Source organism: Anser cygnoides, chromosome 5 (genome assembly GCF_040182565.1).
Source record: "Anser cygnoides isolate HZ-2024a breed goose chromosome 5, Taihu_goose_T2T_genome, whole genome shotgun sequence".
In the NCBI taxonomy this organism is placed as follows: domain Eukaryota; kingdom Metazoa; phylum Chordata; class Aves; order Anseriformes; family Anatidae; genus Anser; species Anser cygnoides.
Window position 1 is genome coordinate 65,958,573 of NC_089877.1, and position 8,791 is coordinate 65,967,363.

Genomic DNA, 8,791 nt, shown 5'->3' on the forward strand with positions numbered 1-8,791 from the left:
TCATGACAGAAGCACTCCACAGCTCTGCCTGCACTCGCCCCAAATTCTGTAATTTCTTCTAATTGGTAATGTTTTGGGGTGATGTTAATAGCATGTATTGGAAAAAGGAATGGCTCGAAAGAGAACTGTTCTCCTGGTAGACACCCCACTCAGTACCCTATAAATAACGGGGAGGCAAAATCTCATCACAGCCTGGTTGTGCTGGGAACCGCCCTTCTGGCTACATTGTGCTATAAGAAGCTGGTAATTTACCATTACTACCCTAATGAAATATTTAACCAGATTTATCAATGTGACTTCATTAGTCAGTGCGCTCCTCAGCCTGGATCTGGCGCCATGGCTTCCTTGCCCTTTTGTAACGTGCTTTGGAAAACTTGATTTATTTATCTCCAGCATCTCCTCCGTTCTATCTGCGTTGCTACAGCTGGACTACAAAACCTGTCGCTCATTGATCAGCTTCAGGGGAAAGCATTTACAAGAGCTGGCTGGAGAGGAACCAGGGTGTGATTAGACTGTAATCAGGGGTGCTTCGTTTCTTCTTTAGCAAGCCCCAGACTGGCTGCTGTAAGGAGCCCTCGCTGTGCGAGCTGTCTGCCTCCCTTCTGCTTGGAGGCAGGCAGAGAGGCGAGGGCTGCGCAGCATCGGAGAGGGCTGGGGGCTGCGGGCAGCGGGAGTGCACCGTCACTTCAGGGGGGATGTTTGTCTATTTCCTGACCTTTCTTAGAGCAAAATGTGCTGTGAGAGCTGCTGGGCAGCCTGCCTCAGCCTCCTGGGCTGGGGGCTTGGTGTCGGGTTTGGTCGGGTCACACCCCGGCACGCTGCGATAGCTGTCCTTTTGTAGGAGGTGTAGGTATGAACAAAATGGACAGAATGGGGGGCCTGTGGCAGAGAGAGGGTTTTTGCTGATTCCCTATGAAAGTCAAAACTCAAACCCAAAGAAAAATCACAGAATTCCGCGATTCTGTGAAAAGTATTTATTTATTTATTTATTTGACCCCCATCCCCCAATCCTTGAAGCAACGTTGGTGCCTGCCTGGCACAGTCGGTGTGTAAGGTGTAAGGCTTCTTTTCATGGTGAAGGTAAATAATTGATTAACCACATGAAGTGGAAGGATGATTGCAGGGCTGCTGCTTTCAGCACTGCCATACACACTGTGTTGTTCTCTCTGGTTTCCCTCTACATGTCAGCAGCGTTTCCCCTCTGCAGGCCCTTGGGCTCCGGTGTCCCGCAGATCCTGTCCCGCCAGGACTGCACCCTGCGGCAGCAGCAGCATGCAGCACACCCACCTTTTCTTGTTGCCAAAATGTTGCTTTGCAAGGCCCCCCCAGGGGTGGAGGCCCCTCACCAGCCCCATCCTGGTGCGCAGGGCTGGAGGGGCCGGGCTCTGCGGGCTGCACCGCGGTGTCTTCTACGCGCAGAATCGATTTCCTTGGTTCATTTTACTGCTGCGTGTCAGGGATAAGCATACGCAATATACGACTCCAGCTACCGCTTTCTTGGCAACTAGTAATTTGAAGTTTTACTATACGTTATATTACACACTACAAAGTCATTGACTTCCTCTGGCTGATCTCAAATGCACTTAAATCATGGATGAATGAACATATTTTTCAAAGATAAGCCCAGAGCAAATGAATTGGATTTATTTTTAATGCTGACTTGTTTCTAATGCCCAGTGACACATGAACAAACGATTGCCATCAGTTGTCCTCTTTCTCTGTAGGATATTGCTTTCGGCAGGATAATATCAGTGCATTTAGTGCTATAAATCATGCCTCTGGCTTGATATTTCTTCCTTAAGGAAAGGGCTGAGATTCATCCTCCAGAAGATAGATCAAACTTTCCTTCTTGTCATGGTACCATTGAAGTCAACAGCAAAACTCATGTGATTTGTCTGATTCAAGGACATCGCTGCCCTGACGTATCTCCATTGACTGATCTCACCAGCCACTGGGTGAAGACAGGGAGAGGATGAGGACAGGTTGGCGGGGTCCCTGAGCCCCCCTGGGTCTGGGCACCAAGCACCCAGTGTGTCTGTGACTGGAGCACAGGGTGTAGGCTACCTGCTTACTGCTGTCTGTGAAAGGTGTCCTGTACTTCTGGTCATCCCCTGGGGCTCTTCAGATCTGCTGCACCCTTCTGCAGCTGAGGGACAGTGACAAGCAGCTAATGCCGTATTCAATGGTCAGGGCACCGCTGCTTTGCTCAGTGGCTTAATAATGTTTTCTGGCTTTCTTTCCTATTCCCTTCCTACATTTTTAGAATACTTCTGTGGCTTTATTTGATTTCTGCTAAGCATGGAGTTAATTTTTTTCACAGGCCTTTCTTATAACACCTAATATCTTCCAGGGAAGATTGTTATATCTTTGCAGAGGAAAGTTGAGCATCTTATTAGATCCTCATGTGAAAGCTAAGAAAAGAACATTTCCCTGTGCTATTTAGAGTGGTGAGCAAACTATGTTAAAATACAGTGAAAAGATTCCCAAGAGCCACCCCAAGTACAACTTAAAATTAGCGTGCTTAAGGACTCTGATGCATCCCTCAGCTGTCCGTGCTTTCCAAGGAAAATAAGAAATTCTCCCTGCAGGTAGTGGGGGACAGGTTTCCTACGATGTGCCATCAGCAACTCCACTGCGTGTTCATTGCATTTTGGGTAACACCTCTGGAAAGAGGTAAAAAGGCCCCAGCATGATACCAGAGTGTGGGTGCTGTGGGATACAGAAGCATCAAGGTGCGCTCTCAGTCCTGAGGCTCTGGCACGTGAAAGAGGAGGCAGACACCAGAAAGTTGCCCCAGTCACAGCTCTGGAAGCTTGGTCGGGCCCCAACCTCTGGCAGCTGACGAAGGCAGATGCGCTTCATTTGTCATGCTGGAAGGAGAGGTGTTGGGTGCCCGGGGGCAGCCAGGTTCTGTGTGTGCACGATGCCCAGCAGCGGGGCCGGTGTGTGAGCCCGCGGAGCGTGGCAGAACGTGGCGGGGACAGATCTCAGCATGGGCAGCAGCTTGTGGAGACTTTTGCAGCTGCAGCCAAGGTATTGTACACATCATTTAGAGGCATCTCTCTCTCTTTCTCTCCTTTTCTTTTTTTTTTTTCTTTAGTAGAGAGCCTGTTTTTTGACATTTAGGCACATTGTGCCATATGTTGTTTTTCACGGTGTAATGATGTGAGGCACCTTAATGATGAAATACTGGCATCCTTCCCAAGAGGTGAAGCAAAAGAAGCCTGCTCTTGCTCATGAGAGTCTTTGCAAACCCTGTGGACGGGCTGCCACGGGGATCTGGGTGCTAACAGGCACCTTTGGCACCCGAGGGCTGGGGCCATGCACGTTTCCCTCCTGGCAATGAGGGGGAGCTGAGCTCCACACCCCGTGCCAGCACTGGGGCAGGTCTGACCCCCCATGCCCACCCCAATGGTGCCAGGGGCCCTTCGTTTTTCTATATATCATGACAACATTATTATAATGGCTTTTTAAATACCCTTCAGAATATATGCTAGAGATCCAAGGAGCTATTAATAGAAAGCATTTTAAATCTCTCTAGTATTGTTTATGGCAGCCTCTTGTGAATTTGCAATGAAACGATAACTCTGCTGGGGAAATCAATTATGCCAAGCAGTTTGTTACATCATTTTTCAGTGTATTAATTTTAATTTCAACAGAGAAAAAGCCACAGCGAATCCATCCATCATGTTTGAATGAGATGGTGTACGCTGGCCTCTCGGGGCTCCTCCAGCTCTGTAGTCGCTGTTATCAATAAAGGGGAAGGAGAAATGTTGGGTAATTTCCAAATATGAGAAACTGTTACAAATAGGAGTGAACCAATTATTATAGCTCAGGTTTAGTCTCCACACTGGGGATACAGCATGCGTTTGGCTTTAACTGAACAAAATAAAACAGATAACCATTTCAGTAGACTTGCACATACAAGTGTTTTAACATCAGGGCAAGAGGTCTTCTGGTTTGATGCTTTTTCATTTGCTGCAACCAGATTTAGAAACTCCTGCCTTTGTTGAGCTACAGTATATCATTCCGGGGTTTAAATTCATAGGATTATAAACTTTTTCTAAAGAAAAGTCACTTAAAATGTACAGTTGACTTCATAACTATTTTTCTTTCACCTTGCACAGGATAGCTGTTATGCTTGTCTCTGACACTGGATTTGGTACATTTAAAAAAATAAAACACTAAAATGAAAGAAGCACTCTTATTTTGAAACCTTGTATATCCCAGCTTCCAGCTTGAATGTCCTGGACAAGTAGGATAAAGGCAATTCTTTGGGCTAGTGCAAATATTATGACTAGTTTAGTCCTTAAACTAATCCCACGACTCTCCTGTGTTCTTCCTGACCTGGAGAAAAATCTTACTGGAACTTTTAATACTGAAACAAGGATTCTATTGTTCTCTATTTTTTGTCACTGTGGTCATCACTTTCCTGTCTTTTGTTCCCCTTCTTTATGTTATGTCTTTATGTCCCCCCACAACTCTGTCAGTACTAATATGAAAGAAGGGGTGACAATAGAAGTTGGAAAAAAACTTGGAAAATCGAAGTTATTTTTTTTATTAAGGTCTATGATTTTATAGTGTGAAAAAAGGAAGAACAAACTGTAACATTAATCTGATATCAGGAACACACACACACAAAAAAAAACTAATTTGAAATGTATTTCTTAGCCCATTCTATCTATTTCTAGCTCTGCTTCTGTGTTGTTTGTTTGTTTTGTTTTGTTTTGTTTTGTTTTATTTTGGTGAATTTCTCCCATCCTCATCTGCACGGGTGCATAAAATCACAGTGGCCAAGAGCAGCCACGGGCCGAGAGTCAGTCTGGCCTCAATGAAAAGCCCTTCGTCACCAGCTGATGGTGGCCAATTTTACCTTTCACGTTACTCGCTGAGCTTATTGCTGGAGTCTCTGGAGCATCTGAAGTGATCCCCTGGGCCCGCTGCATTCAGTAATGCTGGGATATGTCTGCAGTCTCCCTTTATTCAATTCCCTGGTAAAAGTAAAAGGTATCACAGTCAAAATTCAGTTTAATTCTAATAGGAAGAAAACCCCTCGAGTGACGGGTGCGCTTGCAGCACGTGGTGCTGAGCCCTGCACAGCTGCAGGAGGGACGGGCACGAGGGCAGGGGGACGCTGGTGCCCCGCAGGGCTGCCCGGACGGCTGCTCCCCGCTGCCCTGGCTCAGCACCAGCTCGTTTCCCTGCATCGCCCGGGGGTCTGACACTGGGAGCTGTACCTGAGCTCACACACCAGATCAGTTTTATGGCTTTATGCAGCTGCTGTGCGAGGCAGTGCCCTACCACCTTAGAAAGTTTCCTGGAGAAACGATGCCCCGGGAAGGCAGTGTTTGGGACACGCTCCCAGGGAACCGCACGGGTGTTGCTGCGGGCAACTGGGCCCACAGGATGCCCTTGGGCATGCCAGGAAAGGCGTCTGTTCGTGTACGTGATGGGGCCAGATACTGCCACTGTGGGGTGCAGCGCTGGCCCTGGGAGGCTGTTTGGTGGCCACCAAGTCTCACCCTTCTCTTCCTGCCCCCTGGCCAGGGCTGACTGGAAGTGCTGTGCCCTTCTGAACCTCCCCTCCTGTGGTTCCTCCCTGCACCTTTCTCTCTGGCCTCCCCCTGCCTATGACATACCTGTTTTATCAGATTGCTCGGTGACTTTTCTTACCTCTCCCTCTTCCCCTACCTCGTGGCCCAGCCCAGCGGGTGTGCTGGCCACAGCGCCCAGCAGCACCGAGATGTCGGCTCATGGTGTGGGGCCAGGCCCTGCCTGGGGCCCAGCCACGGTGCCGTCCTGCAGGCCGTGCCCAGCCCGGAGGAGGTCCCGCCGGGCTGAGGTAGGTTGTCTCTGTGACTAATTATGCATAATTATTGAGGAGTGGGGGCATTAATCATGCTTTGTGCTGCCTCCTTTATTCCTCTGTACAGCATTATCTGCAGGAAACCAGAGCGTCGCTGGGGGAGCGGGCACTGCTGTGGCACGTGGGAGCAGCGTGAGACGGCGCGTGCCCCCTTCTGCCTGCGCTCCCTGCCTGCAGCACCTCCTGGCCTGCCCCAGGAGGGGAAGGAAGGGGAAGGAGAGTCTGGCCCAGCAGGAGACAACAGCATCACGGCGAGGTGACGCGGGAAGCCAGCACATCGGGCACACTCATCCAACTTGCAGCCCATTAAACGTGCAAACACAAATGACCGCATCCTTTCAAGAATCTTACGTGTCTCTGTATATGGGTTTGTGGAATACACGAATAAACCATGCATTTTTAGCTAATGTTACATATGTGTGTGTATACATACATACACAAGTCATATATATTTATAAAATCTTCAGCCCAATGCTCAATAATCAAGTGGTTTTTTTTTCTATGTAGTGAAAACATAACTACTTTTTGTGACGCTTGCACAGATCAAATGCAAAGTTATTCAGGTTAATCAAAATTACAGCTGAATGTTAAGTGTTGCAGAAGGCTCTTATGGCACTGAATATATGTGAAATAAAATGGCTGATGAAATTTCATTTAACAATGAACAGTGGTGCCCATGAGAGAAAAATAACCTTCATTGTACATCTGCAAGGATGGGTTCTGGCTAATATTATGCAGTAAGGCAATCATTCCTGCATAGAAAAATACACCCTTTCCTTGCAAGCTGCTGATGCCAGCACATCTGTAACAACTCCCCAAATCCCTGCAGATCCCTGTCTACTGGGAGTCCGATGCCATCCCATTTCCCGGGACCTCCCAAACATGCATTCTCATCCTCACGCATAAATCATCTGCTGCTGGTCTCTGCCTTGATGCTATGTTAAAGGTTTGAGGCTGTGCGGTATTTTTGCAGAAGTTTGTTTGTGATTTGTTTTGTTCAGACGTGTGGAAGCCTCTCAGCCCGAATTCAAGTTGGTTATTGCTCCTCTCCATAGGGATCTGCAGTGGGACGTGGTCAGTGGGATGGAGCAGGATCCTGGCAACCCTCGGTGCTGCCCAGTGCTGCTGGGGCTGGGGGCCGCGGGCACGGTTGGGGGTGCCCTGGGAGCCCCCAGCACTGGCAGGGATGGACAAAGGCACGGCCACCAGCGGCTTGCAGGTCTAGGTAGTGCACGGCTTGTGCTGGCGTGAGCTTAATGGGAGGACAAAGGAAGTCATTAGCTACCGCGTGCAGCAGAAGCCTGATAAAATCGTGGCCACGTGCCGTGGTGTGTGGCACTCGGAGATGTGCCTGCGTACCTCGGCTGGTTTATGGAGAGCTGGCGCTTGGCAGCTCCTCTGTCATTGCTCCTGCACCCTGTTGCGAAGGAAAGCGGCGGCTTTCTGCAGGTGCTCGTGAGTAGTTTGTTATCCGGGTGACATTTAATGCTTTGTACCTTTTACAGCAGAGGTCTGTTTAGCAAACAGATACATAAAGAATGAGTGTTGGGAAAATTCATGGGCACAAAGTACAATTGCAAACAGGCTTTATCACAGGGATGTCCACAGCACATTGTTTTCTTGCTTATTAACTACTCCTGTTGCTTGCAAATACGTGGTGCAATAAAGCTGAGAGTTACTGGCTTGTTGTAAACACCAATCTCTTAAGAAGCCTCCAGCGTGCGCAGTCACTGAGGTATTTAGCTCCACTTGAGCCATGGTTTGCACGTGGCCACGCGCAGCACAGCAGCAGGCCTGGCGAGGCGGCACAAGGCACACGTAGCCTGCCTGGCGGGTGGCTCTGCTCCTCCACACAGCTTCTCTTCTTGCCACAGAGAAGTGTTTCACCTAGCCATTTATTCAAGCATAATGCGCTTTTATGGACTTTTATTTCTTAACTGTTGTAAACTTGCAGCAGATTTTATGGTCTTGAATTTATACTGCTCCAGTTGGATAGCTTAATCCCAGGGGGAAACACTTCACTTGGAAATTCAGGCTTTTTATGTCATCGCAAAACCTGTGGTGGCACGTGTAAGTGGTGAGGGTGGGTACAGATTAGGGACGCTCTGGTCTTCGTGCTGGTTGTGCTTGTGCTCTGCACACGGGTTAATGACAGGATGGCTTGCCCTCGGGTGCCACAAGACCTGGACGTGTTAGCAGCTTGTGCTCCACTCGGCCGGCACAGCGCCAGGCACGGCCACGTGCCTCCGAGGCTCGGGGGACCCCGGGGTCCCTGCCAAAGCGATGCCACACAGCAAGGCAGAGCGTGGGCAGGTAGTTCTGGCCCTGCTTTTCCTCCGTGGGACTGGGGGCCTGGGGGCTGCGGTGTCCCTGAGCTGGCTCAGCTCGGCAGCCGTGTCTGACAGCACCTCCCTGTGGGAGCAGCATGCTGACAGAAGGGTCTCCTTGCAGAGACACTAGCTTCAAATAAAAAAAGAGGTGGGAGCAGAGCGCAGTCAAGCACCACAAAACCTGAGCGAAGGTCTCCAGTGCTGGGCACTTGCAGGCCGGGCGCCATGGAGGCACCGAACCTCCCCTGGCTGCTGCCCGGCCTGTGCTCCACGCTGGGCCCCGAGCAGGGCGCAGGCAGCTGCAGGGACGGGGCAGGGCACACAGCTTGAATGCCAACTGAAGTCACAGCAGTTTTTTTTTTTCCAAACAGGCATTTTTAGATGCCAGAAATGTGGCATTTTTCTGTCTGTGCCCAGTGAAGTGTATGGGAACACTCACAAGTTGCGCTGTCCTTCGGCATCAGGGCCTGGTCCCTTGGGAACTCTTTCAGCGCATCGCTTGACCTCTTAGTGGAAAAAGATTATCAGCAATAGACTGGGGCCTTGATTTCTCTGCAGTCATTTAAGGTCAATTTGATGCATGTAAGGACCCTGG

General features: G+C 49.5%; 1 long non-coding RNA gene across 1 annotated transcript; it reads right to left on the reverse strand.

Annotated features, from left to right (window-relative positions):
- Positions 1–2,570: 2,570 nt before the first annotated feature.
- LOC106047778 (uncharacterized) lies at positions 2,571–5,542 on the reverse strand. The gene is made up of 3 exons (XR_007164005.2): positions 5,238–5,542; positions 4,874–4,991; positions 2,571–3,744 (listed from the first exon to the last, which is right to left on the reverse strand). It is a non-coding gene; the product is annotated as an uncharacterized lncRNA (long non-coding RNA).
- Positions 5,543–8,791: the final 3,249 nt, after the last annotated feature.